A 24374-nucleotide genomic window follows, 5' to 3' on the forward strand; every position below is an offset into this window, starting at 1 on the left:
CCGAGGGACATTATTAGTTCTTCGAAAAAATAAATCAAATCTATTTATTTTACCGTGTTGTACAACCGGGCACCCTTCCTTCCATAGATATAGTAGAGCATATAGCAATGTAGCATGGGATTCGTTGCCTTTGTTTTCCTTCTCTACTCATTCATCCATACAAAGTAAGAAAACATACTTTTGTGAGTCCGCGTGGTTAGACAAATAAACAAAAGCTAATTTTAATTCTCGTTCTCCAACTAATCTAATAATTAATTCAACATAAAATAATAAACTGAAATTATTCAAAATTGTAATTTCTATTATAATGTGTCAATAGTACATACTATGCTATATCTAAATATAGCCTTAAACAATAGCAAGAGATTAAATTTGGCATATTGCTATTCTAAATGTTATTTCTTGATTGTTTTTTATTTAATTAACAAATAATAATTTTTAGTTTGCTTGGGAAAAATTGGTACTTAATCAAGGACATTATATGTTTTTCTTTTGTTAGTTAAGCATTAAAAATGTGTTGATGTAGTAGTTACTATTCAACATAAATGAATGATTATTGAAAATTTTATTTTCTAATATTTTAAAATTCTGCAAATTTTTTTTTTTTTTACAAAAATTCATAATGCCAAAGTCAGCATAAAATAACATGTTACATGCATACATATCACATAATTTTAATACGGCGGAGAAGATGCTTTAAATGATCAATAACACAAAAAAGAAAGGGAAAACTTGAATTTATTAGTCTTAAACATTTTGTTGTGGGTGATTGAGAATACTTGCATAGTTGGCAAGTTTTTATTGGTTTAAATGCCATTTAAGTTGGTCAAGGTGACTATTTAGGTGTACACTATAAACTACTCAGCCTTAAATATTTGGGGTTAAGAGATATTCTCTCTAATTTCAGATTTTCTATACTTAGTTTTCTCTCACAGAGTTTAATCAAGTTTTTGAACTGTTCAGACTTTGAGTTTCAAGAACTTAGTTTTGATAAAGTTCTTGATTGTTGTAACATTGAAGATTGAGCAATAAAGAAAAATGTCTAGTGTTTGTTTCACCATGGATGTAGACACTATCAAAGAGTGTTGAACCACATAATCTTGTGTTGTTCTTCATTTACATTACAACTATGTTTTTTCTATTTCAATATTTCTATTTCTGTTTCAATTCTGTGTTTTGATTCAGTCATGTTAGATCTATTGGTTTGTGTGATTGAACTAATCACAACAAGTGGTATCTGAGCCAAGTTACGTGAAATCAAGATTTTGTCCTAAAGTTTCAAGATTCGATCAAGAATGGTTACTGACAAATTCGAGGTGGACAGTCTTTGGAGGATTAAAATGAAAGCTCTATTAATGCAGCAAGGAATTTCAGAAACCATTAATAGTAAAGCTCTTGTTGAAATTGGTGATGACAAGAAGAAACAGTCAGAGATTCAAATCAAAGCTCATAGTGCCATCTTGCTTAGCCTTAGTGATGAAGTTTTAAGAGAAGTTTCGGCAGAGGAGACTGCCATTGAGTTATGGAACAAGCTCGGATCAATTTATCTCAATAAGTCCCTTGTAAACAAGTTGTATCTCAAGAAGAAGTTGTACTCGTTGAAGATGGATGAAAATAAAGAGCCCTGAAAGCACCTTGATAAGTTTAACAAGATAATCTTGGATCTATGCAACATTGGTGTTAAGATTGAAGATGAAGATAGAGGTATCTTACTTCTTAGTTCTCTTCCAAAGAGTTATGAACACTTTGTTAATACTATTCTCTATGGTAAAGATACTCTAACCATGTCTGAAGTAAAGTCAGCCCTTAACTCAAAAGAAATCCAGAAGAAAGGAGAAGTTTAAAATAATGTTGAAATGTTTTTTGTTAGAGGAAGACAAGAAACACTACTACAAAAAAGGGTTTTTAGGACTAGCATTGCAAGTCCTAAAAAAGTGTTTAGGACTAGCATTGCGAGTCCTAAAAAAGTGTTTAGGACTCGCGGGGCGCGAGTCCTCTATTTGAGAGCCCTTAAAAACTGGGGTTTTTTAAGACTCGCAAGAATGTTTTTACAACTCGCATTACGAGTGCGAGTCCTAAAAAGTTTTATTATTAATTTTTAAAAAATGAATTGGTGACCAAAGCTCCCGCTGGGGCTCTGGCAATAGCGGCGGCGCCACCATCGGCGATGGTGGTTCGAGAAAACAATGATTGGCTTTCGAAGCCTAAGGCTCGGGGAACGTCGTGGTGGTGGTGGTTCTTTGTGGAACGGAATGTGGTGGCCAGATTGGAGGTAAAAAGTTTTGGACTCCATAGATTCCGACTAACACCAAAAATGAAATCCGGCGACTTCTAACCCGATCCTTGGTTGGGTTTTGCTCGCATGAAAGTGTTGAGTACGATGGTGATGGTGGCTCAACTCACAACGCCCCAAGGTTGTTGGAATCTCGACGGAAACTTTGGGAAAACCCAAAACCGATCTTCTCTGTTGTCCGTCTTAGGTGGCGCGTGAGGGCTCGAGCTCGCGGGGGTCGAAGCTTCGGTGGCCTTCGAAGCTCCCTGGCCGGCGCATGTTGCAGGTGGCGGCGGGGAAGGCGGCGGTCGGGTTCGGCAAACTTGCAGGCGAGAGAGAGGGAAGGAGAGAGAGGAGAGAGAAAGAAGAGGGGGCTGATAAGTGTGGGTTTGTTTTTTTTTTTAATTTAGATTTTTATAAAACTTTAATTTTTTTTAGGACACGCATTAGTTTTTAGGACTCACAACGAGTCCTAAAAGAAATTCTTTAAGGACTCTCAACGTGAGTCCTAAAAAGTCCAGGAGATTGGAGGGAATTTGTGATTTTTTAAAATTCAAATTTTTAGGAGACACATAAGTTTTTAGGACTCACAATGAGTGTCCTAAAAGGATTCTTTAAGGACTTGCAATGCGAGTCCTAAAAAGTCTAGGAGGTGTTTTTTTAAAACCCAAAATCAAACTTTTTTAGGACACCCAGAGATTTTAGGACTCGTGTGACGCGAGTCCTAAAAGATATTCTTTAAGGACTCGCAACGCGAGTCCTAAAAAGTCCAGGAGGTGTTTTTTAAAACCCAAAATCAAACTTTTTTAGGACACACAGAGATTTTAGGACTCGCAACGCGAGTCCTAAAAAGTCCATAAGTTTTTTTTAGGACTCGCATATATGTGAGTGTCCTAAAAAAGTGTCCTAAAAGGATGTTTTTGTAGTAGTGAAAAGAGCGAATCAAGAAATGAGAATTACAAAGGAAATGGCAACAATTATAAGGGAAATAGTCACAAGGGTCACAACAGCCATGGTAATCAATCAAGAACCAATTCCAGACCAGGGAAACAATGTTATTATTGTAAATAGGAAGGTCATTACAAAGATGATTGTTATGCTTTTAAAGCTAAGTTGAATCGAGACAAGAACAAAGAGAAAGGAGAGGCTGATGTTGTCTGTAATCGTGATGAACATGTTGATGCATTAGTCGTATCAAGCAAGAATACATGTGAGGATTGGATTTTGGATTTGGGATGCTCATTCTATATGACACCAAACAAACATTTACTTTGTTCCTTTGATGAAATTGATGGTTGTATTGTGCTACTTGGAAACAATAAGCATGCAAAGTCATTGGAATAGGTTCTGTAATACCCTGGTTTGCCAAGACCGTCACACTGTGTACTTTAAATAGTGTTTAACTCGCTAAACAAGTCATTAGGCCATCGCTACAAGAAAAAACAGTATTCATAACACTTAAAAACTACTAACCGGAAGTATTCATAACACTTCTCAAAACGCTAACATAGCCTCTGTTATTAAAAGTCTCATCTTGTCTATAATAGTTTTTTAATGTTATGTTCGATGTTATCTTAAAGTATTCAATAACACATTTTTTGTTGCTATCAAATTAAAATAATAACATTTAGTTAGAGTAATTGGTTATAAATTTGAAGTTTAATCTTAAACTTTTTGCATAACACTTTTCAACTATTATAATTGATTATTTTGATAGCGTTTTTAGTTTGTTATATTATATAAATCATAATATTTTGTTGCACTTATAATATGTCTCCAAAACAGCCATAAATGCCATATTAAAGGTCCAGTAATAAAATTTTGTTATTTTAGTCTAGATAATAGGTTTGTTAATTGTGTTGTGTAAGGATAATTATAAGTTTTTTTTTTAAATGAAAAGGTTTTCGTATTTGGATAAAAAAAAATATCAAAATTAATTACAAAATGTAATATTAAATAGATTGATAAACCATAAGTATTACGTTAAACAAGAACTAATTCAAACCATGACTGTGGCTACTTCATGAGATCTTAGTTCTAACTTGAGTTTGAAAGCATACATAATAATGTTCTATAATCTTGAACATCTTTTACTTCAAAAATGAAAAAAAAAAACATCATAGCAAGATACACAAAAAGTAAACCATGAAAGTTGCTCCATCCTTCAATTCATCATCCATTGTGCACTTGTCTTTGTCGTGGGTTAATTTTCTTAGCTGCATAAGAATTTAAATAATTAATGCTTAAACTTAAGGTTAATAGTAAACTAAAAGAGTACATAAAAAATGTTAATTACCTAATTATGATTTTATTAGCTGGCCATGCAATTATACTACCTATAACATCTTCTATAGTAGACATAACTCCTAAAGGCCTCCACAGACATAACACATGCCTTTATATAATTTGCAATGTCTTAATTAGAATTTATATTTGTAAAGACAACCAAGGAACATGGACAGAGACTTTTTTATGCATAATTAAATTGTCTAGATATATTTTCAACCATTTACAAGAATATTTTTTTTTTGTATATACAAGTCATCAAAGTTTAACTTTTTAAGAAAAGTGATAAATATTATTTTTTTTAAAACAAAATATCTTGTATTAATTTATAAAAAATACAAGGATGTGTAAAAAACAAATAACAACAGCAGAAAATTACATATATAAATATTCTCATTTTTTAACTCTCATGCTAACTAAACTATAAAAAGAATAGACAAGCCTTATACATGGAAAAAAAAGTTCAAACAAAAAACTAAAAACAAGAGTTACAGAATACCCTTCCAATTTTGAATGAGATCTAAGAAGAAGATGATGCTGATTCTAGGAATTTACAACAAGGCAATCAATTTGAGAAATGAAAAAATAAAACTAGGAATTTCAAAATCTTAGTTACATGATAGTTTTCATATAAAGTTAACGTGACTAGTATACAGTAAGAATCATCAAATTAGTCCATCAATATAAATGAAAATTAATTACTCAAGCACCAAATAATTTCAAATAAAGTTTCCTTCCAATTTGAAATTTAATTGAGCCACTAAAATGAAAGTAGAATTACATTCATAATTTTTCTTATGTGTACGAAAAATTAAAAGAAAAATCAAAACAAATAAACATACAAGTGTATGCTTTTAACAATCTAATTAATCTACCAATAACCAAACCAATCAACCAAACACAAGTTAATTATAAGATAATAATAGATAATTCTACATAAAATTAGAAAACATTCCTCCCATATTATTAACCAACCATCTACCATTATCAATTGAAAATATTCAAACAACACACAAGTTTTCTTACACAAATTTCTCAAATCCTACTTCACTAAGACACACAAGTTCTCAACCTTCCATTATCACCGCAACACACAATGATAATCTCAGGACCTACTTCACTATGGATGAATATCTAAGATATTCAAACTCTTCTAACATTTCCATAATATTATAACAAAAAAATAGTAAGAGAAGATACCTCTTGCAAACTGTTGGAAATAAAGTTTCCTTCCAATTTAAAGTCCAATGAAGCCACTAAAATGAAAGCAAAATTACATACCAATTAATAAACTATCAACATCAATAGACAAATTAATTGAGATAATGTAAGAAAATGTGTTAAGAAAAAAAAATCAAACTATAAATTTGTATATTATATTCTGTTGGAAATCCATCTAGATATATATTCTTAGTAAAAATAAGAACAAAGGAGCTAGCATCAAGCCAATAGAAAAGCATCCCGATTAGGTTGGCACCCAACCTTGAAAGCTATCACCTAAACCATATCCAATCTATTAAAATAACTATAAATACAGAGTTTAGGATCACAAATATAAAATAAACACTCAAAACAAGATACATATGGTTTTTCATTAAGGAATAAAAGTGCAATGCTTTGCCATATAATCTATTTAAAACTACAGAACGAATAGTGATGACTCCTCAACATCATCATTAGAGAGAATTAAGGCAGTCTCTCTGATTGATTTCCTGACCTATAAATAAGAGACCAAAAATTGAATGAAAGTTAATAGAAGAATTAATAAACAGATCAACAATAGCTACGCCTCCATTATAGAAAGAGAATAAAGAAGATTGACAACATAAGTATAATCAAATTCCAACTGAAGATAGTTTTAGTTTCTCAAGTCAGCATACTCAATTGCAATCATATACTGAAATATCATTTCATTGATTGCTCATCTTTCTTGTGCTGGCTTTAGCTGCATTGTAAATTTAAATTGTATGTATGTTAGTTTAGTGAATTTTATAGAGTGTATTTTATCTTTGACATAACTGCTTCTTTATCAGATCGCTCATACTCAACCTACAAATTTGCACACTTGTACATATATCAATAGTGGAAAAAACTTGTTAGACATATGAAAAATAAAAAATAAATAAACAGAAACCAAATGAGATACCCAATAAATGCTCAACCCCATGGACAAGGCAAGCCAAGATGACAACCCAAGCAGTAACAAGTTCCTTAAATGCTAGAAAATCAACCAGCAAAGAAATATCAAAATATAAATAAGCATAATAGAAAACAAAATGAAGATTCAAACAAAGCTTGGGAACAACTGCAAGATGAAAACTAAAATAAATAAATAATATAACAAGTGAATGCAAAGCCAATCCCATAATTATCATATAAACTATAACTTACCAAAGCTATAAATAAGAAAAGAGAATACGGTGCATATAAAATCAAACTTGTCAAACAACTTGCTGCCATTAAGAGAATACAGTGAATGTATATCACTGTGTATTATCAGTATATTTGTATTTTACTGTTTTAACAAGTTAATAATGAGTTCATACAATCCTGTAAGTAAACCGAGAGGCATTTATAGTAATATTATTCTTTTCCATCATTTTGCGGAAAAGGAAAGGGAGTTGGGGGTTTCTCACGGTGAAATCAAGTCACTGAGAGCAATTGAAACTCTTAAAGATAAGGCAGTAGAAGAGGTACCGAAGAAATTTCTGCCAGCCTAATATATTCACTTGAGTTTCACATACAATAAATCCAGTATTCTAACACTTAAATTGTGTCTGAAGTTAGTTTTTTTGTGTTGTTATTTCCTTTCCAGCTCAAGAACGAGGTTCAAAAAATGGATGAAAAAGTCTCTGTCATTGAAAATCTTCTCGAGCACAAGGTGAGTTATGGTCTTTCATGAGATATTTTCAAACATTATGAGTGTACTTCAAATAAGATCTAATGGAGGCGTTTGTAATGTACAAACATGACCCAGAATCTTGAAATCAAGAGACTAACAAATGACAAAAAAGACGCGTTGGTCGCACAGTTTGCTGCTGAAGCAGCTCTTAGAAGGGTGCATACAAATCAAAAGGATGATGACTATCTTCCTTTGGCTTCTGTTATTGCTCCTCTTGAGGCTTAAATCAAAATGTACAAGAGTGAGGTACTACTTTAAAGAGAAAATTCCCTTACATGAGAAGTTGGATTTTTGATAGGTCATGGCCAGATTCAAGCACTTACTTTTTTTCAATTGTTTTCTTGTTAATATCATCATATTGCAGCCCTCCAGGAAGATAAGAAGGCTTTGGAATGCCACACCAAGTCAAAAGAATCAGCTCTGCTTGAAGCAGAAAGGATTTTGCGAAGTGCTTTAGAAAGAGCTTTGATAGTTGAATAGGTTCAAAACTAGAACTTTGAGTTGAGGAGACAAATTGAGATCTACTAGGTATTTATAACATCACACCATATTCTATTTCGTTGGTTCGGTATATACATATGGTGAGGCTGAATTGTCAAGGTAACTGACATGTGTAACATGTGTAAGAAGAAAATAGAATCCTTGAGAAAACAAACTGCCAAAAGGTTCAGGAGGTAGAAAAGCTTAGCCAAACCATTCAAGAACTTGAGGAGGTTATTCTAGCTGGAGGAGTTGCGGCCAATGCTATTCATGATTATAAATGACAGATAGAAGAATTGAATGTGAGTCTAGATAAATTTACTTGTTATCTTTTTGACAATTATGGTATGCTAACCTCATTTGAGTAATATTTTCAGGAGGAAAAGAGGACTCTAGAGTGAGAACTTGTAAGAGCAAAAGTTTCAGCAAATCGCATAGCAACTGCGGTGGCCAATGCGTGGAAGGATGAAAATGATAAAGTTATGCTAGTTAAGCAGTGGCTGGAAGAAAGAAGGCTTATGCAGGTATAGTTTGATTACCCCAGAAATTTCCTACAAATCCTACATTTGACACAATGTTACAACTCAGTTATGCCTTTCCACTGCTTTTCATCTACTGTTCTTTCTAGTTGTACGAGTATCCTTACAAATGAAAGAAGAAACTTATTATTACGTATATGTTAGCATTTATTTTTACTTATTCTGTGAATGTTCAATTCTACAATATGTAGGCAGCAAAAAAACAACACAAACTAGTAACAAAATACTCCAAAGCCAATAGCAAAATACATATTATATACCATTAAACCAGTAGCAAAATGCACCAAAGAAGTTTTCAAAAAATACCTTCTTGCTTTCAAAAAATGCCATCTGCACTAATATAATGCAAAAGTAATGCCATCACAAACAAATAAACCAAGCTCTTCTCTTCGTTGTGTAATAATGACTAAATGATATTCACATTCAATCATAATACAAATAATATATAGCAACCACCAAAAAACTCTATTTGAAAGGGTTTGTAAAATTATTTAACACTAAATGTGCATAAGAATGGATAAAGGAAAAGAACAAACCTCCAAATTGTCAAGAGTGACATGCCCAACCTTGATCATCCCATTTTCCATCATCATTCAATCGGTAGACCTTAACATTGAAATTTATTTTCAAAAACTAAGGTTAATTAGTCAAATGAACATATGTATACATAGGTTAATTAGTTATATATATATATATATAACTAAAAATAAAACTCCACCTGAGAATGAGACACGCATGGAGAGGAAGATAGAGAAAAAGAGAGAACCACATCTGGGCCCTTGTTCTTGCTTGTCACCTGAGGGCTGAGGCAGAGAGAAAGAAAAAGGGAGGGTATCGTGGTGTGCTTCAAGGGATCATCCTTCAGCCATCAATGGCCTGATGACGTCAACGGTGGTGAGGGAAGGAAGAGCTAGAGAGACTAGAGAGTAAAGGCGCGAGAGAAGGAAGTGATAACAACAACACAAAGAGAGATAAAAAAACATATATATTCATTACTAAGCTGTTATTAAGACACACCAGAAGTAAAATCTAATGAGTCAATGTATCAAAAGTTTAATTTTTTTCTTAGACGACCCACATAGGTCATTTTGTGCCTTCAATATTCGCTTGCCTAATATAGATGACTTAATTACCAATACTGTAGGAAGGAAATCATACTTGTTGCAAGCCTAATCGATACTACGGATTTAGCTTCGTTTACTATGGACATTAGATATTAAAAAATGCGAGAAAGAAAAATGAAGATATGTCTATAACTAGATTTCTTTTAATAAAAACTTCATTACAAAACTGCACTAAATTGCTTGGTGGGAGGGCCTAAGCTCATAACGCAACAACTAAAAAAGCTTCAGTAAATGGCCAGATATTCACCATAACGTCAAGTAACATGATAGTATAACACATTTAGATCAAAAACATCTATCATATAAATAAATATGCTATACTAAGAGGAGCAAGATCAATAAAGACTAAATAGATCAGATATACAGAACAGAAAACAATAAAAACACTAATGAATAATTCGGATTCGAAAATACTATCACTAATAAGTACATGAACAACAATTAAGACTCATTCGCCTCGTTAACATTTCCATATTACAGCAATCACACACCAAAACAGAAAACGAGCAACTCAAAATGCAAAGAAGAAAAATTACACGTACGGAATTGAAATTGACAAACAGGTCGTGCAATGCAAATCAATAACACAATGATTCGACGAGAAATTGGAAACGAATTCCATAATAGCTGAAAAACCATATCAAAAAAATCACAAAAACATGAAGTTCCTAGACACACAAAAGGCAAAAACAAAGCAAACCCAGATCACGAAAATCATCGAAAAAGTTGAGAGAAAATAAGAATTGAAGAGAGAAAGAGTCGAGAGAAGGAACATACACGTGTGGAGGTAGAGAGAGAAGGTAGTAGCTTCGCTCAAGAGCTTATTACAAAGAGGGCACGTCATGCATGCCTCCAGCTTTTCCCTCCTCGCTTTAACAATCTGACCTGCCAACTCTGTGTGCGACTCCCTCTCTCGCACACTCTCTCTCTCTCTAGGCTGAGAAATTGGTGTCTATTGAAATGAAATTCGACTCAAATAAATTGAATATATATATACATTGATTATATGATATTAATTGAAATCTAAATGATAAGAAAAACAAAATACCTCACAGAAAAACAGAGGTCCGAGTGTTCTTGCCTAGGTTCTTGCGTCCAGTGGACGAGATATCAGAGAGAAAGAATTACGAGGAAGATGGCACGGTCATGGTGTGTTTCAGTGACTCGCATGAGAGAGAGAGGGCTGAGGAAACTAAGTGAGAGAGAGAGGAAGAGGAGGCGACACTGATTTAGGGAGCTGGTTTGGGTAGTTTAGGGTTTAGGGATTCAATGAGAGCAGATGAGGGATTAGAGAAATTTATGTGGTTGTTCACTTTTTTTCTTTTCTTCTCGGATTAGACCAAAGTTTCATATGGCGCCTTGTTTCTTTTTCATTTGGTGCCTAAACATATAGGACTTGTTAAAAAATAATTAATTCTCCGTGTTTTTTTTTTCATTTTCCCATTAAAACGCTTCTTTATTTATGTAATTCGTTTACTGTAACATATAGTCAAAATTGTTGTATTGCATAAACATGCATCTAAGTATTATTAATGGGCCAGGGTGAAAATCTCGGACAAAAATGAATATATTTTACTTAAAACATTAAACTATACATGGGATCCCATAAAAGTGTTTGCAAAGTGTTTTACATTCCAAAATGGTCATTACAGTTCAAAAGTTACAATCTGCCGACCTAAGTGGGAAAAATAGGGTTAAACCCTAGTTTCCCTGAGAAACACATTGGCCGTGGTGGTCAAGCGGTCGCATATGTACACGTCGCCACCTAAGCTCTCCACTCAAAGCTGGGTGAGCTTTTCTTTCCCTTTACCTGCACCACATAGCACCTGTGAGCCGAGGCTCAGCAAGAAAACTTATTACTGGATGTATACAAATATTAATAAATCGTTCTAGGGCTTGCAGCCCTAATCAGATGGTGACTAATAAGTCTTTTCTAGGGTCCTGCACCGTGAATAGATGACTAATAAGTCTCTCTTGGGATCTGCGCCTTGAATAGATGACTAATAAGTCTCTCTGGGGACTTGCGCCCTAAGCCATGTGACGTTTCAATCACTTGAGCCATTTTGGCCCTGGCTCTGAGTAACTAGTCTTAGACTAGCCAAGCGCTTTAGTTTTTTTGACAAATCAGTTGGTCAAGAATTTAATGCTCATGTTGATTAGATCTAATCATTTCGCCCTATGGTTAGAACGCTAATGTCGCTCTTGACTCATAAGTCAATTCCATACGACCATCGCTCAGTACTATTTCCGATCATGACTGATAAATCAGAACTTCCCGGCCAATACTAAACACCATTCTCGTTTCTGACTAATAAGTCAATGCCATTCGCAAATAAGCAACCCTGCCATGCATTCACCATGCAACCAATGTCCATATATAGAGCACTCAACATGCCTCATCAATAATCATGTATGTCACATATTGGGTGCAATTTTCTTACCTCAAGTTCGAGCGTAAAATAAATAAAGAACGACCCTCGAGAACAATCTGTCCTTAGGCCCCTTAGCGGTCACCTAATCATAACCAAATATGAAATCTCATCAATAAACTGAGTAATAAAAGGTTCATGGACTAAAACCCAGCTCCCAGGAACTCGAATCCTACTAAAATGATTAGTAGATTCGATCCCGAGACTTGAGAATCGAAAACCCACGCCTAAAACTCATTAAAACCCAACCTGGCACAAGGAAGACAGGTGGGCCACGACCTGCCCCCAAGGGCCGTGGCGTGCTACCAAAATAGAGAGTCCCATGTCTGGGGTGTCAGGGGCGGGCCGTGACTCGACCCTGAGGGTCGCGGCGCGCTTGCTAGACAGAACCTAGGGGAGGCTCTGGGATACATTCAAGTCGCGACTTGCATGAACTCGGTCGCCACTTGACCTCGTGAACCCAGCTCCCCTGCATTTTTCTCAATTCTAACTTAGCCAATCTTCCACTAGATAATCCCAAAATCACAACCAAACATTACCACAACATTACCACCATTCAAACAACAAAACCTAAGCCTAGAAATATTTAAAACATCAACAAATATCCACTTCTAAGATCAAAATCTCAAGATTTCAAATACCCTCAAAGCAGAGTAAAAACTCATAAATCTACAGCTGAAAACCTTACCTCAAACATGAATTGAACCCCTTTTCAGATGCTGATCACTAGTCTAAAACTTCAAGCCTTAAATCCTCAAATCAATCCTCTAGCTTTGCTTCAAAACTCCAAACCAATAGAGAGAGAGAGAGATGATCGAGAGAGATAAGAAGGGAACTCTATTTTTTCCTTAAACCTTCTACTGCCTACTCTTGGTTAAACATATCCCATGCTCTAAAAGACCAAATTGCCCCTAGGGCCATTTTAATTCCTCAATGCCACCCAAGGGAATAATGGTCATTCCCCACCTATCCTGTTAATCATAATTAACGTCCTCCAATTCCCGTTACTTCCAATATCTTCAAATAATTATTAAATTATATCTCATTACCCGCTCATTCCCGGTAATGTACAAAACATCAATTTACGCCTAGGCTCACCCCGAGCCCAGTAATTAACCTCATTATGACCAAACTGCTAACTTGCATCCTAGGATCATCTCATGCCGAATATCTCAACACATATTCACATAATAACGTGGTCTCACCCATATATCACACACATGCACAGAAATATACAATTATGCCCTTAACGGGTCAAAATTACGAAAATTCCCGTCTAATAAGAAGTGGGCCCACATGCATGAAATTATCATCATATAATAATATAACTCACATAATCTCATATTAAATCAATTATGGCCCTCCTGGCCCCCTAATCAAGGAACTAAGCCACATTAGGGAATTTGGGACATTACAGGTTCAGTTGTGATCAAGATGCATGATGGTGTAGAGATGACAATTCAAAATGTGAGATATGTCCCTGGACTTAGAAGGAAGCTACTATCTATTGGGGTTCTTGCTTCAATTGGATGCAGTGTTAAGATTAAAGGTAAATCACTGAAAGTATTAAGATGTTCATTGGTGGTTATGCATGGTGAATTCAAGAATGGGTTGTATTTCCTTAATGGTAAATTTGTTACTGGTGTAGTTTCTGTTGCATCTCAGAAAAATGTAGATCTGACTAGGTTGTGGCATTTGAGACTTGGACACCGATAGCCCTAGAATATAGAGTTATCTTTAATACTTTTAGCTTATAATTTGATTAAAAAGATGAGTGATTTGTATCTTTGTCTTTAAAATTGAGTAATTTTCTTTTATTAGGGTTTAGGAGTTAGTTTTTGTTTTATGAGGTAAAATCAGTAAGAAAATGATAAATTTGATGAAGTTGAGTGAAGTGTAAATGAGCTAATGTGATTTTAAATGATAATTTTTTGTACAGGAATTGTCAGGATGTCGCAGCAACGTTGAAGCATTGTGTCCTGGCAGCAAGATAAGCAGTATAAATTAACCTTTTTTAATTAACTTGACTTAGGCTAAAGATTAAATGAAGAGATTTGCGTCTTTAATTGTGTTGGTGCATGTTTAGCAAAAAGACAAGGAATGGGAGGAAAAAGGCCCACGTGGGCTTAAGGAAAATGAAGAAAATGGAAACCCTAAAAACATATATCAGCAACATTAACCTTTGCCCTTTTTGGAGATACAAATACAACAGCCACCATTGAGAGAAACAAGAGAATGAAGAAGAAGAAAAGGAAAAAGAAAGAAAAAGGAGAAGATTCAAGGAGAAGGACAAGAAGAGAACCACTTGGGGACACCTATTGGGGCTTGATTTTCTCATCCCTTTCTTAGTATTTAACTTCTTTTCTTTTCTTATATTTTCTTTCCAATGTTTGCATTTATTATTTTTATTTTGGATATTTTAATTATGAGGTAAACTTTTTATAGCTAATATTTACCGAGATTTTCGGAAACTATATTAATGAAAAATAAGCGAGATTAATGATATGGAATTTAGAAGATAAAAACTGGATTTTTACGTGGTTGGGGCGTTAATGAGCCTTAGTCCACGAGTCAGTTATATTAGAGCTTGGAAAGCCTTTTACAATGGAGTTTTTCTCTATGTTTCAACAGAGTAACTGTATACAAGTTGAAGAGAGATCCCTTCTCCAGTGCTCTTTCACCTGTATTTGTAGGCTCACAAGAGCACTGGGCTTGGGCCGGGCATGACCCGGGCCCATCAAGGATATGAGTACCCTTGGCTTCTTTGTCGGAAGCCCAATACAAAGGATAAAAATACAAAAGACTAAGAATTATCAATGCCCAATGGGCAGCCCAAGAACTAGATTTCGCCCGAAAAAATGGGGCTTTTAGTCTGGGCATTCCGAGTTACGAGGCAGATTCAGGGGACAAAGTCAGTCAGCGTACTGGAAGCGCAGGTCTGAATCAGCGACGTGCAATCCCGAGGTGGCCTTTTCCGCAGGTGAAAAGTGGGGACAACCCCCACGCGTCATGGGGCGGCTTCAGGGTCACGGATGCTTTTTCCTGCCAACCAGGAGGACTTGACCCGGGTTCGTTTACCTCTGTCCTTCTTCGTTTACCGCAGGCCCGGACTCGTAACCAAGATCCGGGACCGATTTGCGTACCCCTCGACTGTAACCCCCAATTGGCTATACGTCTACCAGACTACCGTCCTGGATCATCCATCCTGGACACTGTCCGGGTCTGGACCCACACTTGGGTTTTCGTTTCCCGGTCATTCCCCTGCTAAGTGGGCCTGGGCCGGGCCCAAATCCAATTGCCCAGAATGTGGGCCTGGACCAACGTTCTCGGGCCCAAGGCAGGAAATGGGGATAACATTTACCCCCCAAGCCTTCGCCTGGGTCTGGGAGGTGGAGGCTTGCTTTGCTCCCAGATACTCCAAGGTTGCCTTCCAAGTTCCTGCTTAGAATCGTGGGCTCGTGGCAAAAGACAACGACGTTGGGCGCACACAGGGCCCGGACCATTTACCAATGTCCGGGTCCGTTTACTGATGTCCCGCTCCGTGGTGAGGGATACACGTGTCGCCAAGCGACTGCTGCAATGAGGGCACTTGACCTCGAAAGGTCACCTAACCATCTCAAGGGTCGTTAGGCCTAGGCTAGTGCGTCAGCATGGATTCCAAAGCGTCCCATCTGCATGGGGGTCCTTCATTAATGCTTCTGCACAGAGGTGGACCGTAGGATGGGGCGACCTTTGAAATTCACCTCTCCTGGGACGTTGGATTGAAAAGGTGAGGATCCAGCTCTCGAGTGCTCATTAATGCCCCTGCACGATTTTGGACCATTCGATGGGGGAATTTCTATCCGCTGGATCATAGACCAGGATTTGAGTCTCTATAAATACTCCTCAGACATTCATTTGAAAATTTTACACTCTCAATCCATTTCAAGAATTGAGGAGTTGTTTATGTCCGATATAGCCGACTACATCTTTCACCGCCTGCTTACTTTGCGCCGTCGCCTGTTTCCAACAGTCCCAGTGTTTGCACCTCCGCCTAAGCGCACGTCCTGGGCCTGCCCTATCGACGAGTTGTTGAACCGCCTTCACCAGTTTAAGAACGAGATTCTGCCGTCCTTACCGTCAGACAACCACCATCTTTAACGGCCAACTACTCACAGTAAGTCTTTTTGTCCTTCCTGGTAAATACATGAACGTAGGCTGTCTTTTTGTTCATAAGCTTAGGCTGCTAGAACTTGCTTATGCTTAGGAGTAGTGCTAGGAAGGCCACTTGGTCTGGGTTGCTCTGGGTCCAGATGCTTCCTGGGCAGACGGAGCCTATTTAGTAGCCCATTCCTCATTCTCGATATGGGTCTCGTGGTTCTCTGGTGAACCCGGACCTGATCCGGAGGGGACTCCAAGCAGTCCGTAGGAGGCCACCCGTACCTTTACTGACTTTCTTGGGTTTTGGTATTGACTGCTTGGTTTCTTTTCTTTGTTCCTAGATCATCAGCCATGACAACGGGCGTCACCCTTCATTCGGAGGAGGAAGTCAACAGGGCCCCCGTCACCCTCTCCGGGTCCCGGACCCCCAAAGGCAACAGATGGGAGATGGACACGGTGCCAAATCTCTTCCGGAACTACCGGATGATGTACATCCTGGAGAAGCGCCTGGGCATAGAGTTCACTCCCGGACTCTTCCACAACCACCTAGCCAGGATAGAGGAACAAGCGCATACTTCTGTAGAAGGGTTCGGGGCCTGGAGCGCTGGTCACATCAGTGCGGGAGCCATACTCCCGCTCCACGACTACTTTGTGCGGTTCCTGACATACGTGGGAATCGCACCCTTCTAGCTCCTGCCTCAAGCCTACCGACTGCTTGCGAGATGACGTGTCTTCTGCACTGCGAAGGAGATCGCGGAGCTGACCCCTGCGAAAAACTTGTATGTCTACAAGATGGAACCGCAGGTCAATGCCAAGGACAAGACCTTGGACGGCTTCTACAGGCTGAAGCCGCGAGGTAACTACCCCGCTCCCACAAGCTCCTGGAAGCATCCCTCGGATGTTCATCATTACTAGTTCATGACGTCCGGATTCCTCGTGGAGCAGAACCCCACGCTGCTGCTGGACTTCCAGCGAGTGGGTAAGTGCTTCCCCGACCCTTAGTTGGACGGTTTCTCTTTTCCTCCCCTTTTTTTTCTTTTTTCCTTTTTCTTTTTCTCATCGTGTTACTTCAGGTGGCAGGACCTTTTGCCCAGAATCCTCTCACCCAGTTCATCTTGGAACGGAGGAGGTTTTACTCCAGGCTGAGCGCGGAAGACCTGGACGTAGGGGGCTACGTCAACACGGACAACCTTCGACTGGTCGGGATGCTCGCGGCCCACCAGACTATCGTCGTCCTGAGCCTTCGGGGAATCCAGTGTGAGAAGATTGCCGCCATCAGGGAGCATGTGACAGTCAGAATTCCGTGATCCGTAAGGGGAAAGACTGGGTAAGCTGTGCAATCCCACACCGCCTGGGGAAGGTCAAGTGTAATGATTCTAAGACTGTGTAGGTATGGGACTACACAGTTGAAGAGGGCTTAAATGGATTGATGGGTACTACCTATATCAGGAAGATGCATCTTCTTTTCGGTAGCCCATCACTTGAGAACTCCATGGTTAAGCGTGCTTGGCCTGGAGTAATCTAGGGATGGGTGACCTCCTGGAAAGTTTTCTCAGGAAGTGTGCGAGTGAGGACAAAGCACGCTGGAAAGACTTGTCTTGGTTTGTAGGGCAAGTCGTCATTCCAGAAAGCAGCCATAGTGATGTGGGGCGTCACAGAGCAGCTGGCCCTGGAGCATATCGTGGAGGTGGAGACTGCGGCGCGAGCGGACATGGCCAAGTGGAAGAGGGACTTGGCCCAGACGGAGGCGGCCGCTTCAGAGGAGCTGGAAGCCCTCTTCGAGGAGGCCTTCCCGAACACGGGTACCCCCGGGGCTAGCGTATCAGGGCGAGGTAACTCACCCTTGCTCTTAACTTATGCTCCCCAAGTTGGGGACTTAGCTAGGAATAGGCTAGCACTTCGAGGCCCCACGTTCGGGGCTGACGCGGAGATGAGACCTTCGTCTCTCGTCCCCGTAGGCTCAGAAGTTCTCATGTTCTCGTCCGGGTTCCTTCAGTATGGGAATTTCTTGAACCTGGAAGACATGGGGGATCGAGTCTATTCTATTGCGTTAAATGACTTGAGTCATGCCCGGGGCTTAGATGAGGGTTCATCCCGGGTCACTCTTAATTTTGATTTTGATTTTCCTATTTAATTGTACTAACTCTTTTTTATTTGAGTTTGTTGCAGGAGACTCCGACATGTATACCCCCGTGGACGAAATGAAGCAGCTCCTCGAGGCCCAGGCCGCGAGGGTGGCCAAGGTTGCGGCCAAGAAGGCTGCCAAGAAGACTCCAGAGGCGCCATGTTCGGACCTATCCCTCAACAAGGAGACGCCCGAGGTGGAAACTCGACCCGACGAGGGTGCACTTGCCGCGGTCCATGTCATGGCCGTTGACCCGGCTGCCGTCCCCGGCCTTGCCCAACCTCCGGCGATCGATTTGGAGCCAGAACCCTCGGTAAGCCGGAGTTCCGGGAAGAGGGCCTTAGATCAAGGCGCTGCGGAGGCTGATACCAGGAAGAAGAGGCCCCAGACGAGGCGGGCTGGCTCGGCCAGTGAGTCGCACGGGGAAAATTCACCTCACAACGAAGGATATTCCCGCCTTACCGGCCCTCCCCATACACCCGGCACTACCTAAGGAGGAGGAAGCCGTCGTGCAGGACGAGCAGTCCCGGCTAATTTCCCGGACATGGGAGAGTGGCCAGGACTGGAGAGACGAGACGTACAAGGCCCTGACTATTCATCGTCAGGGTGAGTTCGATCAGTGCTCGACGACTTTTAGCGTCCCCAAGCCGATCGTGGATCGGCCAGCTGCTGAGACGGGCTTTTGCCCTAAGCTGGGGCAGGACACGGCCCCATTCACAGCGGACCTGCTGGACTAGGTGGGGAACACCATGTCTAACCTCCAGCTCAAGCGGTACAACACCATCGCCAACCCGGACATGTTGTTCATCTCCCAGGCTCTCCACCATTTGGCCGCCGTAGTAAGTTTACTTTGTCTTTTTCTTCCTTCTTTTTATTTGTTTATAAGGATTCCTCTTAACTTTGCTTTGTTCCAGGATGCTTTGCTGTCCCATCGGAATGCTGACTTGGTGGCCGAGGCAGCCATGAAGATGGAGACGCTACAGCTGGAGCTGGAGGCGTCCGTGAACCAGAGGGAGGCCGCTAAGGAGGTCCTGGCTAGGGAGACGACCCAGGCTCGGGAGACTTTGAGCAAAGCGGTTGCTCAGGCAGACACGGACCGCGCAGAGTTTGACCAAGTCAAGGCCGGGCTTGAAGAGGCCTTGTCCCGGAAAGAAGCCGAGGCCAACGAGAGGGCAGCCCTTCTGGAGGCGGCTGAGGCTCAGTCTGTCTGGGATGGGGAGAAGATCCAAAACTTGGAGGCCTGGGTCCGCGAGCTTGACAGCTCTCTTCGTGAGGAGATGACGGCGCATGAGGAGGCCCGCCGCGGAACGGAGCAGGCGGACGACTTATTGCACATCACTTTTGAGGAGGCCATCTACATGGCTTAGCGTGAGGACAAGAGCATGAACCTCCTGATCTTTCCTGACCCGAAATCGAAGAGGGCTGAATTCGAGGCCAAGGAGAAGGAAGACGCGAAGCTTCTGGAGGATGAAGCCTAGGCCCGGATCTTCGCCTTGCCTCTTTTTTCTTTCTTTTTTATAATTTTGTAACTTTTTCGGACGCGTACGCGTCCAAGACAATTTGTATTGCTTTTTCCAGTTTATCTTAATTTTGTTATTCCTTAAATAGAAATTTCCTTTTATCACCGTGCCTAATCGATTCTGAGGGTTTGGTCCCAGTTCCAACGGCCTAGACTAGACCCACTGACTTAACTTCGAAAACCTAATGGCCTGGGACAATGAGGTTCAAATAGTTTACTGTGAAACCTAGTTCCCTCACTCTACCAGTCGCGGGCCACGGCTTTGCCCTGGGGCATACCGGATGCTCTTCTCTCCCGGACCTCGTTCGTCCGGGGTGGGACCAGCCTGAGGCCTGGTCCTCTTTTAATTTATACCCCCGGACAACGTTCGTCCAGGGTGGGACCAGCCTTAGGCTTGGTCCTCTTTCAATTTATACCCCCGAACATTGTTTATCCGGGGTAGGACCAGCCTAAGGCCTCGTCCTCTTTTAATTTATACCCCTGGACAACGTTCGTCCGGGGTGGGACCAGCCTGAGGCTTGGTCCTCTTTTAATTTATACCCCCGAACATCGTTTGTCCGGGGTGGGACCAGCCTGAGGCCTGGTCCTCTTTTAATTTATACCCCCGGACATCGTTCGTCCGGGGTGGGACCAGCCTGAGGCCTAGTCCTCTTTTAATTTATACCCCTAGACATCGTTTTTCCGGGGTGGGACCAGCCTGAGGCCTGGTCCTCTTTTAATTTATACTCCCGGACATCGTTCGTCCAGGGTGGGACCAACCTGAGGCTTGGGGTGCTTTTAATTTATACCTCCGAACATCGTTTGTCCGGGGTGGGACCAGCTAGGGCTGAGCATAAAATCAGAAAAACCGAAAAAAATCAGATAAACCGACCATCCGAACATCGAAAAAACCGAAACCGAAAAAACCGAACACCGAAAAAACCGAACACCAAAAAAACCGCCAACAGCGCAAACCGCCACTGTTCGGTCGGTTTGGAAATATTGTCCGGACCGACCGAACGGAACCGAAACTGACCGAGCACTATTATATATAATAATATAATATTATATAATTATTAATTAAAAAATAAATAAAATCTGATATGTTTTTGTACTAGGGCATCGGTCTCTCTATCTCTTCTCTATCGCATTTACTCTCTCAGCCCCTACTGTGTTCCTTCCTCTTTGTCTCCTCCCTCCGGCGACTACCCAAACGAACGGAACGGAACAGCCCAGCCCAACCGAGCCTCTTCCTCATCTCAATCTCTCATCATCTCCTCCTCTGCTCTTCCTCTCTGTTTCGCGAACGGAACGAAGTGGAACGAACTGAGCAAACGCGACTCGGCGGCGGCAGCACTGCCCAGCCCACTCCGGTGACTGCTTCACGGACACAGTGCCTTCCCTTCCCACTCTGGCAACCGCTTCACGGAGGTATGCCATTGTATTATTATATATATATATATCATTATATCTTCGTTAAAACAGATTGACACACACATATATATATATATGAGCATGATCTTGAAGTTGTTAAATATACTGCTTTAGCTAAAAAAAATGGATTATCTTTTTTTTTGGAAAGATTTTGATCTCCTCAGCCTGGAATTTTTGTTTTTCTTCTTGATCACAATATCATTTTGCAGAGGTCTTTGTAGCTAGCATATCTTTGTACAGATATGTTTCCATTGCTGTCAGAGACTTTAAGAGTTTAACTAACTAAAGATTTAATTATTGTTTGCTCTTAGGGTGAAAGTATCTTGGCAGATTCTGGCACGGAGCAGCTGGAATTCATTGCTCTTTCTCAAAGAACTGGAGATCCTAAGTACCAGCAAAAGGTTAATGCTTATTCCCAATTCATTTCTATGCACCCCTACTTTCACCCTTCAGTCTTCTTCTGAATAAATGGATGTGAGTAATGTGACAAAACATCTTTGATAACTCATTATGGTTGGCATCTAGCAAACTGTAACTCTAATGATGCTATGTCTAGTTGCTATGATTATAATCCTGATGCAGCAAAAGAGGAAGAAGTTTAAAATTGTTCTAGGAGTTTAGAGAACTAAGAAATCTGAAATATCTCTGGAAAATTTATTTAATAACAACTAAGTGATTTAGAAACCTAATTCAAATAAAAGTGTTAAATTAATCAAAATCCTAAATAAAATAAGCAATAATCTTAATATATTAAACTACTAAGAAACATGACAGTAATTATACGATTAAGCACCGCAGCTTAAAGGGTAAAGGTTGATGGTATTTCTCTTTTTTTTTTCTTGATGAGGATTCCTTATCCTCTCCTGTAATTTTTTTTTTTTCATTCAATAAAAGGCTTTTGTCTCTTATATATTTATATATATATATAAAAAAAAAAAAGTGAGTTGAATTACGTTCATTTTGCTTTTCCAGGATGATATTGAAGAAGATGATCTTGAATACTACTTGAGTGATCTTCGTGAGAAACTTGATCCTACCTTTGATATTCTACGATGGTGGAAACATAATGGATTCAAGTATCCAATAGTTGCGCGCATGGCAAAAGATGTATTGGCTGTTCAGGTGTCTACAGTAGCATCTGAATCAGCTTTTTCTACTGGGGGAAGAATCTTAGATTCATTTAGGAGTTCCTTATCCCTGAGGATGGTGGAGGCTTTGATTTGTTCTAAAAATTGGTATACTTGTGAGTCTGAAGAGCCTGTTGTGCTTCTACAATACATGGATGAGATTGATGGTTTAGAGGCATGTGAACAAGTTTTTCCAGGTATTTATTTACTTAATAGCTTATTCTAATTGAAATATTATATATATATTATAGCTTATTTGTATTAATTGAATATATGTCAGGTGATGGCTCGTGTATTACCTATGTACCTGAGAATCTTGGCAGTGGGTCTGGGAGTGGGACCGATAAGAACAATTGAAATCTCAAGGTAACTAGTTGACTTCTAAGATTGTAGTTTAGTAGCTTTATTTCTCTCAAAAGTACCATGTAGCATGTGTTATATATACATTATAATTTTATTCTTTCTTTTGTCTTAGGAGCAGGTGGCCATGGTTGCTTGATGCAGGCCATGAAATGAATGAATGCTGGATTTTGGATTGGACTTTGTTTTCTATCTATTCTTTTGAAATTTGAACTTGATTTGTGTTGTTGTAGTCGATTAGACTTAGATTTAATTTGTGTTGTAATGGACTATGGACTTTGGACTTTAAGTTTAAACTTTAATCATGTGTTGAGATTTGTGGTTGTAGTCTTTTGGTTTTAAATTTTAATTGGGTTGTGTCTTGGATTGAACTAATAGATATTGGAGTATTAGACTTTTGATGATGTGTTGTGATTTGAGATTATGTTATGCTCTTATGGACTTTTAATTATGTTTCAAACTTTAAAATTTGTAAATGTAATTATGTTCTATATATTTATGTCTTAAAAACGCTCAAAAATGGATTCCAACAATCCAAAATTTTTAATTTTTTAACTAAAACTTTCAAAAAAAAAATTCAATTCGGTTTGGTCGGTTTAACCGACCAAACCGCAGTCCAAAACGGTCGGTTTTTTTTTAAACTGGTTTGGTTCGGTCGGTTTTTGGATTGCACCAATCCGGACCGAAAACCGAATTCTGGATTTTTTGTTGTGAAAAAACCGCCCAAACCGACCGTTGCTCACCCCTAGGACCAGCCTGAGGCCTGGTCCTCTTTTAATTTATACCCCCGGACATCGTTCGTCCGGGGTAGGACCATCCTGAGGCTTGGTCCTCTTTTAATTTATACCCCCGGGCATCGTTCGTCCGGGGTGGGATCAACCTGAGGCCTAGTCCTCTATTAATTTATACCCCCAGACATCGTTCGTCCGGGGTGGGACCAGCCTAAGGCTTGGTCCCACGGGGTTTGTATCCCCCTGGAGACCATCGGTCCAGGCCGGGGCTAGCCTGAGGCTTGGGCCCCGCCTTGTACTTGTTCATACCCGGGATACCCCCCACAAGTGAGCAGAGACTGGTCTGGGGTCACTTGAGTAAGATTTTCATTGATTGATAATGTTTCTTTATGGCGTTTTGGACACACCATTTTTATTATTCAAGGGATCTCCCTGAGGCGTACATTATTTACAATAAAAATACAAAATTGGAAAACATTCTCTTGACTACTGATAGTATTTACAGAGATGCTCCGCATTCCAGGCCCTTGGGACTTCCGATCCATCGAGCCGCTTTAAGTGGTACGTGTCGGGGAACACTTCATGTTGGATCTCGTATGGCCCTTCCCAATTCGGGCCCAGAACCCCTACTCCCAGATCTTAGGTAGCAGGGTAGACTCTTCGCAGGACTAAGTCGCCGATTCCGAGCCTTTAGCTTTTTACTTTTGAGTTGAAATGTCATGCGATCTTGCCTTGGTACATCTTCAGCTGTACTTGCGACTCTTCCTGGATCTCCTCAATGAGATCTAGTGATTCCTGGAGTAAAGCGTGGTTCTGGGCGGGATCATACGTGTCTCTTCGGTGAGACGGGATGGTCGTTTTGATGGGGATGACGACTTCACATCCATAGACCATGGAGTAAGGAGTATGCCCAGTTGATGTCCTCTC

The 24374-nt window shown here is 39.9% G+C and overlaps 1 long non-coding RNA gene and 1 pseudogene across 1 annotated transcript; both read left to right on the forward strand.

Annotated features, from left to right (window-relative positions):
• Positions 1 to 7092: 7092 nt before the first annotated feature.
• On the forward strand, positions 7093 to 8592 carry LOC133792227 (microtubule-associated protein 70-5-like; annotated as a pseudogene).
• Positions 8593 to 22311: 13719 nt separating this feature from the next.
• Positions 22312 to 23120, forward strand: LOC133789930 (uncharacterized). The gene is made up of 3 exons (XR_009873794.1): positions 22312 to 22553; positions 22637 to 22722; positions 22832 to 23120. It is a non-coding gene; the product is annotated as an uncharacterized LOC133789930 (long non-coding RNA).
• The last annotated feature ends 1254 nt before the right edge of the window (positions 23121 to 24374 follow it).

The sequence above is a fragment of the Humulus lupulus genome, chromosome 7, assembly GCF_963169125.1.
Source record: "Humulus lupulus chromosome 7, drHumLupu1.1, whole genome shotgun sequence".
Taxonomy (NCBI): domain Eukaryota; kingdom Viridiplantae; phylum Streptophyta; class Magnoliopsida; order Rosales; family Cannabaceae; genus Humulus; species Humulus lupulus.